This window comes from Odocoileus virginianus, chromosome 1, assembly GCF_023699985.2.
Source record: "Odocoileus virginianus isolate 20LAN1187 ecotype Illinois chromosome 1, Ovbor_1.2, whole genome shotgun sequence".
NCBI lineage: Eukaryota > Metazoa > Chordata > Mammalia > Artiodactyla > Cervidae > Odocoileus > Odocoileus virginianus.
Window position 1 is genome coordinate 80584170 of NC_069674.1, and position 14074 is coordinate 80598243.

Sequence of the window (14074 nt, forward strand, 5' to 3'; positions counted from 1 at the left end):
GAATATTCACTGGAAAGACAGATGCTGAACTTGAAGCTCCAGTCCTTTGGCCACCTGATGTGAAGAGCCAACTCATTGGAAAAGATCCTGATTCTTGAAAAGACTGAGCGCAGGTAAAGAAGGGGGTCAGAGTATGAGATTGTTGGATGGCATCACCGACTCCATGGACATGAGTTTGAGCAAGCTCCGGGTGATGGTGAAGGACAGGGAAGGGAAGCCCAGCATGCTGAAGTCCATGGAGTCACAAAGAGTCAGACATGACTGAGTGTCTGAACAATTAACAACAACAACAATTACATTCCCAAATATAATCAGAAGTTTTAACTTTATGAAAGCCTCTGGGAGGACCTGGGTCTTCTATGCAATTGCTCAGCTTCCTAGGGGGAAAGAAAATGAAAGAATCAAAGAGGGAAGGGGAAGCAGAGATGGAAGCAGGGGTTGGTCAGCTGTTGCAGAACCAGTTCCAAAGTACACAGGTGGAGATAACTACCTTTGGAAGGGCAATTCCACAGAAGGTCCTGATCTAAAACCCTCCCCATCCCCTCAGCTCTCCTCATCAGTGGGTTGATGTTATTTTCATTTCTATGATGTTACTTCTTGGCTCCCTGTTAATAGTAATAGATCCTGGAGTAATATGGAGGGATAAATCAGAAATAGTGCATATAAAATACAGTGGGTGGTGAGATTCAAAAGACTACTTCATACAAAACAATGTGTTAACTTTTCTGTCCTCCTTTTCCTTTCCTTAAAGCCGACCAGTAAAGAAAGTGCTAGTGATGCGTTCAGCGTTTTCATTTGCTTTGTTCTCTTCCACATACAGGTCTGTTTTAAAAAGTGATGCATGTAAGAATTTCACTGCAAATAAAAGTTATAATGCAATTACAGTATGTCTAGCCTTCAGCCATTTCCAGAGCTTGAAACAAAATGCCATTAAATTTTACCTAACCTTTTGTTACTTAAAGTAGATAGTTCCTGCCTGCTCCCAAACACACACAGTTTTTCAGTCTTTCCAAAATTCAGTATTGTGTCTAAACTAGTGAAAGTGTTAGTCTCTCAGTCATGTCTGAATCTTTGAGACCCCATGGACTGTAGCCCACCAGGCTCTTATGTCCACGGAATTCTTCAGGCAAGAATCTGGAGTGGGTAGCCATTCCCTTCTCCAGGGGATCTTCCCACCCCAGGAATCTAAACTAACCAGTCATGAAAATGTAACTTCGTGAATGGGATTTAGCTTGTATCTCTATAACAGCAGGCTTCCCAGGTGGCACAGTGATAAAGAATCCACCTGCCAATGCAGGAGACTCAGGAGACATGGATTTGATCCCTGTCTCGGGAAGATCCCTGGGAGAAGGAAATGGCAATCCACTCCAGTATTCCTGCCTGAAGAATACCATGGACAGAGGGGCCTGGTGGACTGCAGTCCATGGAATGGCAAAGAGTCAGACACAACTGGGCACTCTGTAATAGCAAAGTATTACCAATGAAGCAAATAAGGATTTGACCTTTTATTTATGGGGATCCTAACTATAATGTAATATTTTTAGAGAGTTGTAGAAGGGAAAGAGAAATGATGGAGATAGAGAGACAGTGAAAGAATGAATCCAGTCCAAACATGAACAGAAGCTCAAAACAGTTGATTTTTTTCCCTTTGTAACCTCCTTCCAAAGCTCTCCTGTTTTATTTGCACCTCCACTTCCTCCTTTCCCTGCAGCCCAGCCTTCTAGAGTCAGAAGTGACCTAACTGCTCACCCTCTATGACACATCTTCCAGAGAAGCCTTGGAAGAAAATGGAATGAACCGTTTAGTAGACAGTCCTTTGGACAGCAAGAAGATCCAACCAGTCCATCCTGAAGGAAATCAGGCCTGAATATTCATCGGAAGGACTGATGCTGAAGCTGAAACTCCAATACTCTGGCCACCTGATGCAAAGAACTGACTCACTGGAAAAGACCCTGATGCGGGGAAAGATTGAAGGCAGGAGGAGAAGGGGATGACAGAGGATGAGATGGTTGGATGGCATCCCTGAGTCAATGGAGATGAGTTTGAGTAAACCGGGAATTGGTGATGGACAGGGAGGCCCAGCGTAATGCAGTCCTTGGGATCACAAAGAGTCGGACATGACTGAGCAACTGAACTCAACTGACTGATAAACTAGGTGTGTTATACTTGCCATATTACACCATTACAAATTCTGGATTGGTCATTACACCCATTTCACAGATAGGAAAGCTGAGGTTTCATAATTTGTTCTTTGTTACCCCACTTTCCAGTGAAATATGTGGCTTCAGGTCCTGTTTCATTTGACTTTAGAATGTGTCTTTTCAGTGCAGCGCACTGTCTCTCTACCTCCTTACCCAGACTTACAATCGGCCAGCAATTGGACTGAATGAACTAGTTCCACCAGAGCCTGAATAATGAGTGAGACTTAATACGCTTTCCCTCCAAGGAGTACACATATTTACACAAGAGAGAACATCCTTAATTAATGAAGGATTTCCTAAGGTAAAATTTCTGGGCTAAGCATCACTTTTCTGGTCGAGTGGCATCAGGGCTGAATGCTCCACTGGCTTTATTCAGCAGGTCGTGGCTCTCAAACAATCAAATATATTTAGTCCCAGTAGACAACTAGGCATTGTGCTCCACAGTATTTTTTTTTTTTTTCAGTGATTGTTACTGGCAGGCTTTGAAGCAGTTGCTCTAACATTTGGGAGAACAGTGTTTGCAGAGGGAATTTGGTTCAGTTCTTAATAAATGCATTTGTCATGTTTCTAATTTTCCTTCTGTACCCTTCAAATGCAGTTGCTTCCAGGCTGAAAACAAGATAACCTCAGTTTGATGTTGTTATTGTCTCTCTTGTCTTCTGTAGGATATCTAAAGAGAGAGAAGCAACATGAATTCTTGGCGGTAACAGGCTTTTCCAAAGGTGTTAATGCCTCACATTCTGAGGCTGTTTGAACTGCTTTAGTCACACAACAAGAGTAATAAATTAACCTTATGTTATAGCTACCACCTCAACTACAAATGGTGCTCCTATTTGAAGCATCTCTTTGGGCAGCTGTCTAGAGCAATAAGCTTCACATATGCCAGTAGTCTAAGAGGTAAGGTCAAGTTCCCAAGCCAAAGTTCCTGACCTTGAACCTCCCTCTGTTAACTTGAAGCTTTGTGGAATCCATTCACCCACTTGTTTCCCTTGCTTAGGTTTCTAGTGCAAGAGAAGGGAATAAATATAGTGCCCACCTAATTACTCATATGATTACATGAGCAATGCCTATCAAGTGCACAAAAGAGTGCCTCGAGTGCTCTGTTGTACATGAAACATATTTGCAATTCACTTAGTCCTTCTGAAACACGGTATTATTGTGTTGCATCATATATGGCAAGAAGGGATTCACTGTCATCATAGTCTCTGTGTGTGTGTGTGTGTGTGTGCAAGTCTGTGTGTTAGTTGTTCAGTTGTATTCAACCCTTTGTGACCCCATAGACTACAGCCTGCCAGGCTCCTCTGTCCATGGGATTCTCCAGACAAGAATACTGGAGTGGGCCGCCATTCCCTTCTCCAGGAGATCTTCCCACCCAGGGATCAAACCCGGGTCTCCCTCACTGCAGGCAGATTCCTTACCATCTAAGCTGCCAGTCTTTAGACTATGAAAAAACAGGATTCATAGAAGGCTACTAGAAGAGCATGTGTTTGGCAGAGCATTCACTACTCATAGGACAAAGCAGATCAGTGATCAAAGCTGGCAGAGTTCAACTGCATGAAATGGGGACTTGAGAAAAAGAGAAGGCTGGAGCAGATTGAGAACTCAAGTGACTTCTCAGAACCAAAGAGGATAACATGCCATGAGACCTTAAAGAAGAAAGTCAGAACTAATGAAAACTTGCTAAATAGATTAGAAATGGCAGGTTGCAATGATACAATACAATCATCTAGAAGCTGTCTGAAAAGCAAAGGTGATTAAGGCAAAGTGAGGAATTATTACAGACAAAGAAAGAATGCTGTTGAGTGTACACTCTATTTTAAATTGATTTCACTGCCCGAGGCACTCGTGAGAGTCACATTCTGAAGGACCAAACTAAACCTGGAACAAGTGCCTTTCTCCGGAAACGTTGAGACATGATGAAATTAAAAGTATAGTTGGTAAAACTCCTATTTCCAATGAGGGAAATTAATCCTCTGAGAACCTGGAGAGAGAGGTATGGAAAGTAGAGACAAGCAGCAGAAAACATAGGAAAGTCCAGAGACAGGTTCCTCCATCAGCAAAGACACCCTAAGTGCTACTGCCGTCTGCCATCCACCATCTGCGCAGCCTGGGCTCACGGCCGTGGGGCCACTCAAAATCAATCGAACATACAGCCAAATACGGGAATCTCTGAACACATCTTGAGATTTAAAGATGACAACAGGCAAGAAACGGTTTTTAAAAAATCAGGAACATTCCAGAACCTCTGATCATTCGTAAAGATCCCCATTCCTATAAGAGCCCCATCCTACAAGTTGGCCCCAAACACACCACCCCACGTGAACTGAGCAATTTACTATATTCTGTTACATCATCAAATGTTCTCCATTAATGATCTGAGATACTAAACGTCCACTGCTAAAACTGAAAACGCCTCTGGGAACATGAAGAAATGCCTCTTCAATGTTGAGCAGAGAGGAACTGCACTGGAGAACTGGAGTTCTCATCAAAGCAGGGTGGAGATGAGAAAAAATTATAGGAGGAGAGTCAGAGCTTGACACGGGTTCAGTGAGGGCACAGTGACAAAACAGCACCCACAGGTACATGGGGCAGTAGAAGAAAGAAGCGAAAGGGAAATAGAGAAGTACCACTGCTAAATTTTGCCTAAAATTTTACTTTTTCTTTGAACCATCCTTGAGTCAAGAAACTCTTCTTTCAGGCTTTCATTCTCAACTACATGACTCCCAGAATGTGGATTCGATATTTAAATCAATACTTTATTTCAGTTACATTCACTATCAGTTATCAGGGTTCTGGACACTGCTTTCAAACCTGATTATGGCAACTTTTCTGGGAATGTATACTCAATTTAAATTCACTAGAAAAAAATATTTTAATTGACAGAAGCTAGAGAAGAGCTTAAACGGTAACTGAGATGGAGGGAAATTAGCAGAGGCTCAGAGAGCAGTGGGAACATGTTAAAGGTTCAAGCCCTTATGACACAGACAAAGACAGTCCCCTCAACCAGCACAGCCACAGGAGGAGGAGATGGAGTGTGGAAAAACCTCAGCTCAGCAACTGAAGATGCCAGAGAATAGAGTTCAGGGCTGGAAGAACTGCTGGAAATTTTAAGAAATTCTGGCAACAAAAGAGCTGAAAGAATGAGGTCCAATATCTATGTATGAAACCTGCCCAAATCCCTAGCCGACAGCAAAATTACTCCCATGTAAGAAAGAGCTCATGAAGCATGGTGGGAAAATTTAGGCACAGACAAGTGGAATCACCCTTGAAAGACAGATCTGCAAAAGAGAACTGTGAGTTTGGTGCTTCTGTAACTCAGACCATTCCCCAAAACATAAGCTGCTAAAAGACTGGCCATACCATGCACTGGTGAGAATGTAGTACAAATGGAACTTCATAAATTGGTGGACAAAATACACATTTGCCCTGCTACTTTAGAAAAGAGTTTGGCAACATAAGAAATTGCTGTGTCAAATTACCATATGACCCAACAATCACATTTACATTCACTTAAGAATGAAAATATATGTCCACATAAAGATCTGTATGTCAATGTTCATGACACTTAATCGTGACAGCTCAATACTGAAAATAAACAAAATGTCCATTAATACATAAATGGATAAAACCAATGTGGCTTTTTTTTTGTACAGTGGAATACTACTAAGGATTATAAAATGACTGAACTGCTGACACAACAACATTGGTCCATTTCCAAATCATTATGCTGAGTTAAGGCAGGCAGAAACCTATTTTTAGGGAATAGGTATAGCCTTTTTGTTTAAATTCTAGAAAAATGCAAACTAATCTATAGTGACACAGAGCAGGCCAGTAGCTCTCTGGGTTGGCAGAGGTAGACTGCAAAGGGAAATATGGAAACAATGCGATAATAGATGTGATCAGTATTCTTAGTGAGATAGTTATTGCACAGGTCTATATTTTGTCAATACTCATCCAATCACACACTTAAAATGGGGCAGATTACTCTATATAAGCTACACCTCATGGAACAATAAGAAGGTGGGATGGATTGTAGATTTTAGAGCCGTTCAAAAGATTTTTCGTATACCTTTAAGCGATTATTTACACAATCTGGTTCTCTTTTATTTATTTATTTTTTGGCTGGTTCTGTTCTGAAACAGCAAACTCCACTGCACAATGAAGTGAAACAGCCACATACATACATGTCCCCTCCCTCTTAGATTCCCCCTCCCCTCCCTCTAGCGCACCCATTCACGTCACCCCAGAGCACTGGGTCAAGTGCCTCTCACTACCCAGCAGACGCCCACCAGCCATCTGTCCTACACACGGTGGTGTATACATGTCCACGCCAATCTCCCAATTCAACCCCCCCACCCCATGTCCACAGGTCTGTTCTCTTCATCTGCATCTCTATTCCTGCTCTGCAAATAGGTTCATCTGTACCATTTTCCTAGACTCCACATATATGTGTTAATATATGGTATTGTTTTGCTCTTTCAAACTTACTTCACTCTGTATGACAGACCCCAGCTAAAGTCAGAGGGAAAATATAGCTTTAAATACTTACATCATATAAAAAGAATGACAATAAACAAAATAGGCATGCACTTTAATAAGCTTATAGAAAAAGAACAGAAAAGCTACCCCAAGGTAATTAATGGGACAAAAATATGAAAGATAGCAGCAGAAGTACTTAGTAAACCATAGAACTGAGAAATAAATTCAGGTGCATTTTAAACAGGCAAATAAAAAAAGTGCACAGTATGTCATATAAAGTCATGACTTGGCCCTCAGAGTTTACCTATCCCTTGACACAGCCCCAACACTCATCTCCCACCATTCTGAACTATGGATGACCCCTTGCCACCTGAACGAGAGATTGACGTAAATAAAATGTTAAAGAGAAAAAAAATTAAATAAAACATAGCACACTCAACAATACTTATGGCTTGAAAATAAATGTAGCCAGTTATATCTATCTGACATTTGAATACTTCCTGCTTTTTCCCATTTCTCTTTCACCTGTGTGCCCAGCATTCTTCCTGCCCCCTCCTCCTTTTACTCTCCTCTCATACTTCTGACATTTAAAAATGCTTATCGCGTGTAAGTTATCTGGATAGTTTTGAAGTTCAAGGCATTGAAAATTTGGGTTATTTATAGGAAAGACCTTTCAGAAATGAGTAAAGAAATATTGGGGGGATAGGAAAAAAGGTAAATATTTTCTTTATTTCTATTTTTGACATTTATAGAAGGGCCTCTGGTCCATAGAGTGCATTGTGGCAAACTGTTCAATTTTCCCTTCTTCTCTATTAACAGAATTATAATTTTGCTTGGTATGACATTGCTCTCAGTTGCAAATCCAACACATTAACAAATACAATAATCCCACTTACTTTTCCAACCTCCTTTGGAATAAGGAATGGCCAGAGGGCACAGTTTTGGTAAATTAGATCTAAGCAGGCTAAGCAGAGCTTATGAGAAAATGTTAATAAAGGCTGATGCAGTTTGAATGTGATTTTTATGTTATGCTCTTCCCCTTCTTCATTCCTTTAAATAGGGACACAGAAGAGTCAGAAAAGGCATCTTGCAACCACAGGTTAAAGGTTATCAATAGAAGCCTAAGAACAACTCTAAGGTTGATGGAGCAAAAAGTGAGCCATGACGGCTTCCTGGAGCTACCAAGTCAACCCTTTCTTTTCTAAATCTGAACTTTTTGTTATGCAGAAACAGACAAAATACATTGTTTTTTTAAGTGAGTTTTATATGCCTCTGAACTTATTCCTTAATGATGCATGCAATCCCTCTTAAAATCTCTGCTTATAGATAAGAGAATGGAAGCAAAGGAAGTTAAGTGACTTCCTTCACAAAGTTCTCCCTCTACTTTCCCCCTTTTTTTAATTTTCCTATTTTATTCAGATATAGCTGACATACATCACTGTGTAAGTTTAAGACATACAGCATAATGATTTGGTTAACATTCATCATGAAATGATTACTACAAGAATTTAGTGAACATCTCTGGACAGAGGTGCCTGGTGGGCGACAGTCCATGGGATCGCAAAAGAGTTAGACACAACTTGGTAACTAAACAACAACAAATCATCTCATACATACATAAAATTAAAGAAACAGAAAAAAATATTTTCTCCCTGTCATGAGAATTCTTAGAATTTACTCTCACGAGCACACAGAAGTTGAAAGTATGTAACAGGAATTCAAAATACTAAAAATTCAAATATGTATCATCCTGAAATAACTCCACATTAAAATAACCATAGAGGAATACCTCCACCAGATATTGATAGATAATATGAATCCATCATAATTAAAACTGTATAGTATTAGCATGTGAATAAACAAAATATTCAAAGAGAATTAAGGGGGTAGAACTTATATGTTCTTACAGAAAAAAAAGGTGGGGGGAATATGTGAGGTGATGGATATGTTAACTTGGTGGGGAATCCTTTTACAGTGAATACATGTATCAAAGCATTACCTTATCACTTTAAATAACTCACAATTTTTATTTAATTAAAATTAAATGGATCTACTTGTATATGTAAACTTAGTATACAACAATATAATTAATATTTTATAGCCGAGAAATAATGAGGATCCATTCCTTATACCATTCAAGAGGATAAATTCCCAAGAGATCAGAAATTTGAATAGTGAAAATAGGAAACTATATAAATATTAGACAAAAACATGGGTAAATTTTTCGATAGCTTTAGCAATGGAAATACTTCCTTAATGATTCAAATTCAGACGCACAAAAGAAAAAGATGGCTAAATTTGAAAAATAGATTATGCAAAAATATGTTTCATAGCCAAAAAAGCCCACCATAGTGGTATATGAAATAAAACACCATCATTACATAATAATAATGTATGTCAAACTCATAGATAAAATACTAAAGTCATTAAAATGTACACACTTGAAAAATAAATAAAAATTAGTGCAGTGTAAGAATGGATACTTCACAGATATGGAAATATAAATATCTCTTAACCATATAAGAATATACTCAACCTGATTCATCTTAACTGAATGCAAAATAAAACTAAATTTAGTCTCCAATTTTCACAAATTGGAAAATTTCTTTTTTTTTTAATTTAATTTTTTTTTCAAATTTCCTTATTTTTTTTATTTTTATTATTATTATTTTTTTCCATTTATTTTCATTAGTTGGAGGCTAATTAGTTTACATCATTGCAGTGGTTTTTGTCATACATTGAAATGAATTAGCCATGGATTTACATGTATTCCCCATCCCAGTCCCCCCTCCCACCTCCCTCTCCACCCGATCCCTCTGGGTCTTCCCAGTGCACCAGGCCCGAACACTTGTCTCATGCACCCAACCTGGGCTGGTGATCTGTTTCACTCTAGATAATATACATGTTTTGATGCTGTTCTCTTGAAACATCCCACCCTCGCCTTCTCCCAGAGTCCACAAGTCTGTTCTATACATCTGAGTCTCTTTTTCCGTTTTGCATATAGGGTTATCATTACCATCTTTCTAAATTCCATATATATGTGTTAGTATACTGTAATGGTCTTTATCTTTCTGGCTTACTTCGCTCTGTATAATGGGCTCCAGTTTCATCCATCTCATTAGAACTGATTCAAATGAATTCTTTTTAATGGCTGAGTAATATTCCATGGTGTATATGTACCACAGCTTCCTCATCCATTCGTCTGCTGATGGGCATCTAGGTTGCTTCCATGTCCTGGCTATTATAAACAGTACTGCGATGAACATTGGGGTGCACGTGTCTCTTTCAGATCTGGTTTCCTCGGTGTGTATGCCCAGAAGTGGGATTGCTGGGTCATATGGCAGTTCTATTTCCAGCTTTTTAAGAAGTCTCCACACTGTTCTCCATAGTGGCTGTACTAGTGTGCGTTCCCACCAACAGTGTAAGAGGGTTCCCTTTTCTCCACACCCTCTCCAGCATTTATTGCTTGTAGACTTTTGGATAGCAGCCATTCTGACTGGCGTGTAATGGTACCTCATTGTGGTTTTGATTTGCATTTCTCTGATAATGAGTGATGTTGAGCATCTTTTCATGTGTTTTTTTGCCATCTGTATGTCTTCCTTGGAAAAATGTCTGTTGAGTTCTTTGGCCCATTTTTTAATTGGGTCATTTATTTTTCTGGAATTGAGCTGGAGGAGTTGCTTGTATATTTTTGAGATTAATCCTTTGTCTGTTGCTTCATTTGCTATTATTTTCTCCCAATCTGAGGGCTGTCTTTTCACCTTGCTTATAGTTTCCTTTGTTGTGCAAAAGCTTTTAAGTTTCATTAGGTCCCATTTGTTTATTTTTGCTTTTGTTTCTAATATTCTGGGATCTTTTGACTTTACATAGTTTGCTTGGTAATAACTTATAAAGCTTCCAGTATACTGTATCTATTTTGGGTAAGAGAGGAAAAAACCTGGAATACATACATTTTCCATCCCATGTCTTCAATTTATAGAAAGCAAAAATGAATAAAAAAAGAAGGGAAAGGGAAAAGGAATAGGAAAAGGAAAATTTTTTTAAAAGATTATGATCGGAGACCATGCTGACCTATAGCTCTACAATTTCCTCTTAAGTTGCTCTTTTTTGAGATATCTAAGCTTTATAGAATTACATTTTTCTAGCAAGACATGATTCACTGAGAAATACAGTAAGCAAGAGAACAGAATAAATAATGCTAAAACATAACTAGTTTTATATTTCAGCAATGTGTTCTAGTTGTTTTTAGTAATATATGTAATTTGAAAGTCTGCATTGTGAATTGCTCATTGGTCATAAAGATATTGGACAGTTATACTTTAAAATGGGTGGGGTCTGTGTGCATGCATGTGTATGCTTGTTTCAAATGGTTAGTACAAATTAATTGACCTTGGAGAGAGTTTAAAACTCTATCTATAAAAGTCTGATTAGAGAACAGTTTTTAATATAATTTATGGCTAAAGAAAAATCTATTTAGTTAAAATATTAACATGTGTCTCACTTAAGGAAAAATACTTGTAAGTCTTATACCTATATTCTTGTACACCCAAGCAAAATAAACTCACATTCCCTTAGCCCCCTTCCTATGCTGCAAAGGCCTATAAAAAGTTTTAAGCTTAGATATAAAACTATTTTGAATATTATCTGGAACAGTGGGATATTAATTACCTCTTTGGGGTATTAATTACTCCACGGTAATCAGTTAATACAAAATCAGGATAAGATCATGACTATTTCATTAAAGGAACATGCTCATGGAACAATCAACCAAATTAACCATTTGATTAATGGATTCAATGAATAAATCAAATTAATCAGTATACCATTAACTAAAAAATAGTCCAGACAGATCATCCATGACTATTACCTAAACAGAGGCTAAAATTAGACAATGTCTACATCATACTGGAGAGAAACACTGAAATATTTAATATTATCAACATGTTATCAACATTCTCCTATTCTGAACTGGCAAATATAAATTATAGAATTCTTGAACTCTGATTATACGTTTTTCAAAATAGGAACAACAACTGCAAAAAGCAGTTATGTATATCTACTGATGGCATAACCAAAAACACACAACAACCAACTAGCTGGTAGCCTAGAAAAGTAAATCAATTACAAGAGTTTTCTCATAAAATACCATTAGACCCCTTGTTTTCTCCTGTATTGATGGGCCATGTGGTGATGGATTTATTCTACACTGGCAGTAGGAAAATTTTATGGTAAAGAAATTAGATTGACATTTTATTTCTGCACACTGCTAAGTTTAGTTATGAGCTAATTATATGTGAAATATGGTATGTGTCTGTTGATATATGGGCCTGGGTTATATTTTTAAATCAAAGAATAATTTAAGATATATTCCCAGGCTGCATTCATCCAACAGCTGATGTCCACTAGGAGGAGCAAAAGAGCGGGGCTGGTGGCTGCAAGTTGTCTGCAGTGACAAAAGCTCCTTACAAGTTGCCGTTCAATCTTCAGCAAAGCTTCCAGACAAACACAGACTCCTCCACATCAGTGTGCAGCCAAACTGGCTCTGAATAAATTGCAAGGTGTCAAGGGATCAAGGGACCAGCTAGTTGGTCTTGGCCACAGAATGCAGTACAGTTCTGCCACCTAGTGGTCACTTTGTCACACGTGACTTGGCGGCATTCACACGTGTGTGCATTCTGACAATTATCTCAAAGAAAACCATGATGCTGAGAATGGTCAGCAAGAACTTGGCAAATTACTTTCCACCATGTGAATATATGGTTATCCAGGCTTTAAGAAATGCTCCATTATTTGATATACAGGTGAGGCCCTTTGAGATCTGATCTCTCTCTGTCCATCATCAAACTTATCCCCAACCATAGGCCTTCATAAAGACTAAGCTGTTGTTACACAGTTCCACTATATTCCCTCAGGAATTTCTCTGGTACATAATTCCTTCATTCCTCTTGACCACACTGAACATTCCTACATCTTTTAACTTGCTAATTTTGTTTCCATGAAGCCTGCACTGACTCTTAGTCAATTTGACACATGGCACTTTTTCATATAATTCATCCTATTCTGACTGCCCTTTTGAATACTTGACTGACTTACTAGAAGCTAAGTTCCTTAAAGAGCAGGATTTTACTTTTACATCTTTATATTGCTTCAGCATTTACTGTGCCTCTGGCCCATAAATACATGATTTATTGATGTCTAGATATGTATATTAATGTGTGTGACCCTTTGCAAGGGGTGTTTAATTCCTCATTTAGCACAATTGTTTTATATAAAGGGTCAGCAAGATCCCCTGGAGAAGGGAATGGCAACCCACTCCAGTATTCTTGTCTGGAGAGTTGCGCGGACACAGGAGCCTGGTGGGCTATAGCCCGTGGGGCTGCGAAAGAGTTGGACGCAACGGAGCAACTAACACACATTTGATATAAAAGTGAAGCAAACATTTATTAACTATTCCCAGGCATGGTCTTCTAATGTTTCATAAATCTGATTTTTCAGTGTTTTCACACGATTCAAGCACATTTGCAGCAAATACATGGCAAATTTGGGTCCTCGGCGCTACTAAAGATTCCACTCCTTCTAAGACCAGATTTTATTTTTAAGATTGACTGTAAAAGAAAATCTGAAGAAATTTTAAACATCATTTTAAGTTTCATCCTACCTGAATGTAAGAAATGAAAAATGAAATTAGAAAGCATATATACTTTATTTGGAAAATAAATTTCCCTGGATTAGTCTTCAATTTGTGAAAAAAACCTTTAATCTCAAATGTGCAGTATAAATTTTCATGGTGGTCAGGAAAGTAATTTTGTAAGATTACCACCTTTTACTTAATTTCACTCATCCCAACCTATCTTCAAGCCGCACCTGCTTGCTATATCAACCAAGCTAAACATTTACTCATTTCTATATTACGTAACTGAAATAGTTGTGGAAGAGACAGCTTAGATTTTTCTTTCATTATCTGCTGGGTTTGCAGTGAAATCCTGGTTTAGAATGTTTATTGTCCAAAGATATTCTATAGCAGATAAAGTTTGACACTTGAGGTTGCCAAGTGGAGTTTATAAAACTATTGGTTATGAAGCAAAATCACCTTTGCATGTAGATGAGACATTTGATATGGAAAAGTATAAACAGGGAAGGCTTGAGGAGCCATGAAAAATGATGAAGTATGGTACCCTTTAGCACGTAACTGAGCACAATCCATCATCAGAGTGTTTTTATGTGAGTTCACCTGTCTCATCTCTTATGTTCTGGATGGATGTTCAGCAGATAACTTTGATAAATTTAGAATCAACTAAATACTTTCTTAATAATTTTGCTTAATGAGTTTTAAAATAAATAAAGAACAGAATCATTCATGTTATTTATACAGTGTGATGTACATCACTATATAT

General features: G+C 38.2%; 1 long non-coding RNA gene across 1 annotated transcript in view; it reads right to left on the reverse strand.

Moving 5' to 3' along the window:
- Positions 1-321: 321 nt before the first annotated feature.
- Positions 322-14074, reverse strand: part of LOC139037075 (uncharacterized) — a 167957-nt gene continuing 154204 nt past the window's right edge. The window contains exon 4 of the long non-coding RNA XR_011489868.1: positions 322-377. This is a non-coding gene — a long non-coding RNA (uncharacterized lncRNA). The remainder of the gene's footprint in view (positions 378-14074) is intronic.